Genomic DNA, 4,027 nt, shown 5'->3' with positions numbered 1-4,027 from the left:
AACAGTTCATTGAATTGGCGGGCCATTCATTAGTCAGCCCCCTTAATCAATTCTATTGGATGATCCGAACTGTCCATTTGGGGTGCCTCACTATAAATGGGTTTCTAAATCATGACCGAATCACAGCATGAGAGGGCCCACCATATAAGGAGCGTATTATGGCATCCAAATTAGCTTTCATTAAAATGATCCAAACTGTTCATTAGATAGGCCACGGCACAAATTGGCTTTGCCTTCCTAATTATTTCCATAGGATGATCCTTACCGTCCAATTAGTAAGTCACAATGTATATTTTAGGTTTTCTTAGGAAAATAGAAAGTAAAAAGGCCGACGTTTTTTAGTAGCTGAAACACGGCATGCACTCGTAATCGGAGAAAAAGAGAACGGAAACAAATCCTATCTCTTTTCCCATTCCAGCGGGCCATGGCATGTAATCAGGCAGCCAATTACCTCCTAGCTTGGACTCTGGATTTGGGCGAGACGTGTGGGAAAGATGGAAAATAGAGTTGGAGATTCAGATGCTTCCATGGGTATTTTGGTCATTTAAAAAGGACTTACTATGTGTAACCGGGTACTTTTTTTTAACCGGTGAAAAGGTTTCAAATCAGGGTGTCCACACAATTAAAAGGGGCGTAAATATCAGCTCCAATAATATAATGTAATATAATATATAATAAAATAATATATATTAGAGTTAGATTAGATTATCAAACAGAATGCTATAAATGAGAAAGCTCTTTAAAAGACTTTCTGATTCTCTAGCAAGACTTCAGCAATGTTGACCGAGATATTTCTGGTTCTTCTCCTCATCAAAATTACAGCTTCTAACAATGATGGCTTCACCTACCATGGATTCCTCAGCGCCGATCTGAGCTTCGATGGCACAGCGGAAATTACACCCAACGGCCTCTTGGAGCTAACAAACAACGCAAAGTACATCAAGGGTCATGCGTTCCACTCCATGCCCCTCCAATTTAAGGATCCTACCAATGGTACTGTTTACGCCTATTCTACTACTTTCGTCTTTGCAATTTTCTCCCCTTATCCTATTTTCAGCCATGGGATGGCCTTTGTTATTGCCCCAGAGAGAGCGCTCCCCGGAGCTCTACCTGGTCAATCTCTAGGCCTCTTCAGTTCTAGCAACAACGGGAATCCTTCTAATCATGTTCTTGCCGTGGAGCTTGATACCGTCCAGAACCTCGAATTTGGAGATATTGATGATGACCATGTGGGAATCGATATCAACAGCTTAAATTCTACCAACTCCACACATGCCTCTTATTATATTAATGAAAGTGGTAGGATCGAGAACATAAGCCTTACAAGTGGAGAACCAATTCAGGTTTGGGCAGAGTACAATGTTAGAGATATGAAACTTGATGTAACAATATCGCCAGTGAAGAAACCTAAACCTAATCGCCCTCTTTTGTCTTCGGTGGTTAATCTTTCATCGGTTGAATTAAAAGATATGTACGTGGGTTTTTCTGCATCGACGGGATCGACTCCATCTGTTCATTATGTTCTGGGATGGAGCTTTCAAATGAATGGAAAAGCTCAAGAACTCAATATATCGCGTCTTCCTAAGCTCCCTCGGAGAGGTCCCAAAAAGAAATCAAAAGTATTGACAATTGGTTTGCCCATTCTTATCTTAGTTTTCATCATAGTGACTGTCGCCAGCGTTCTTCATTTTGTCAGGAGGAGGATCAAATTCGCAGAGTTACTCGAGGACTGGGAGCGTGAATATGGGCCACAAAGGTTCTCATACAAGGATCTATTCATAGCCACCAAGGGCTTCAGAGACACAGAGCTTCTGGGCAGCGGAGGTTTTGGTAGGGTGTACAAAGGTGTGTTACCTTCCTCCAAAGTCGAAGTTGCTGTGAAGAGAGTCTCTCATGCATCAAGGCAAGGGATGAGGGAGTTTGTAGCTGAGATCATCAGCATTGGAAGGCTCCGGCACAGGAACTTAGTACAGCTACTCGGATATTGCCGGCGTAAAGGAGAGCTCCTCTTGGTCTATGATTTCATGCCCAATGGAAGTCTTGACAAATTACTCTTTTATCAGCCCATTTCAGTTTTAACATGGAATCAAAGATTTCGAATCATCAAAGGAGTAGCTTCCGGGCTCTATTACTTGCATGAAGAATGGGAGCAGATTGTCATCCACAGAGATATCAAAGCGAGCAATGTTTTACTAGATCATGAATTCAATGGAAGATTAGGCGATTTTGGTCTATCGAGATTATATGATCATGGAACCGATCCTCAAACCACTCATGTTGTCGGAACTCTAGGTTATATGGCACCGGAGTTAAGCAGAACTGGCAAGGCAACGACAAGCACCGACGTGTTTTCCTTTGGGGCCTTCATACTCGAGGTTGCTTGTGGAAGGAGACCAATAAGTCCACGGGAGTCTGCAGAAGAACTGGTTCTTCTTGATTGGGTGTCAGAATGTTGGAGGAAAGGCATAATTTTAGAGACAAGTGATCCGAAGTTGGGAACTGATTACCCGGTGCACGAAATGGAGTTGGTGTTGAAGCTTGGATTGCTCTGTTCGCATCCCTTGCCATGCACTAGGCCAACCATGAGGCAAGTCATGCAGTTTCTAGATGGGGATGCTGCTCTACCTGATCTGTCTTCAAATAGTTTTAGAGTAAGTCTTTTAGAAGAGGGGCACAATGAAGGTATGGATGCTTTCACCATGTCAGATCCTTTTTTTGACAGGTCAGGTGGAAACTTTTCGTCCATTGGGGATTCAATCCTCTATGGGGATCGTTGATTCTGATGCAGGTGCATCTAAGCTGTTCGAAGGCTGGACATTTCAAATCCATGATCAGACCCCTATAGACTGTTGGATCAGCGAACCAACTGTCCAGATCGACAATAAAGTTTGAGTAAATGCCAGACCATATTTCTAGAAGGTCGAAAAGTCCCAGATCATCTGATATCGAACGATGTCCAAATCCACTGTTCTTATTTATTATGAATCCAATTTTAATTAGTTTTAGTTAGTTTTTTTTTTGGGTGATGATATTCCCCCCAGTACGCATTCACCGCCCTTTTAACGTGATTTGATGTCAAAAAGTGTTAAAGTTGCCCACTGTTCACGTTATTAGAGGGCAAATGCCTAATGCGGGGGTGTGAAAATATCATCTCTCTCTCTCTCTCTCTCTCTCTCTCTCTCTCTGGCTATTTTCTTATTTGCTAAAATTTTAGATTTCTTTAGAAGTTTCGTTTGGATTAGAGTTAGTCGTTCACAAAGAGAGAAAATTTAGGGAGAGTTTAAGTTTACTTCGAATTGTAGAAATTTTAGGGTTATCTTACACTTTTCTTGTTTTTTTTTTTTTTTTTTTTGAATTGACAATTTCATTGATACTATGAAGATTACATTGCGGACCAGTGATCCCTACTTGCATTACATAGAATCAATCAAGGGTGGTTAGGAGCATGCTCCTAGACCAGTAAAAACCTAAAAAATGATCTTCTGGGTCAACCACTACAACGAGTTCTACGCTTCTATGCACTGCCACCCGGCCGAAAACCTATTTCACTTTTCTTTTGAATTCTTCATCTACTACCGCAGCTGAAAATGCCTTCACTATTCCCCTTTCCTTTCCTTTACATTGCATAATGGTCTCATTTGAAAGTGCCATATATGTGGACCCCATCAAATCATGGTTGTGACCTGCCACGTCACTCAGACTGCTCCACCACCTTCTAGTCGGCTAATTCAAATTTTAAAAATCCCTCTCAAAGGCCTAAAGCTATTGTGCGCCTCTAATTGTGCACGATAGCCAATCCATCGAGTCTGATCATCGGCGGCCTCCACCTTGCGCCACCGCCCATTCCGGGAGATCCTCATTAAACTACCAAGTCAAAGACCCTAATTTTTACCCTAACTTCTTCCCCTTCAGCATCACCAGAACCTAAAATCATAATCCTACTTTTATTTTCACCTAATCCTAGAGCCCACCATTGTTCACCCTAATCTTACCCTTCTGGCCCCAACCTTGAACCTCGGTCAAACGC

The 4,027-nt window shown here is 42.1% G+C and overlaps 1 pseudogene; it reads left to right on the top strand.

The window, feature by feature from the left end:
- The first annotated feature begins 715 nt into the window (after positions 1–715).
- Positions 716–3,005, top strand: LOC143880145 (L-type lectin-domain containing receptor kinase SIT2 pseudogene; annotated as a pseudogene).
- The last annotated feature ends 1,022 nt before the right edge of the window (positions 3,006–4,027 follow it).

Source organism: Tasmannia lanceolata, unplaced genomic scaffold (assembly GCF_043159265.1).
Source record: "Tasmannia lanceolata isolate RefF3 unplaced genomic scaffold, GAP_Taslan_0.1 ptg000006l, whole genome shotgun sequence".
Classification (NCBI taxonomy): domain Eukaryota; kingdom Viridiplantae; phylum Streptophyta; class Magnoliopsida; order Canellales; family Winteraceae; genus Tasmannia; species Tasmannia lanceolata.
The sequence above is the reverse complement of the archived record's forward strand: the minus strand, read 5'-3'. Positions and strand labels throughout refer to the sequence as shown.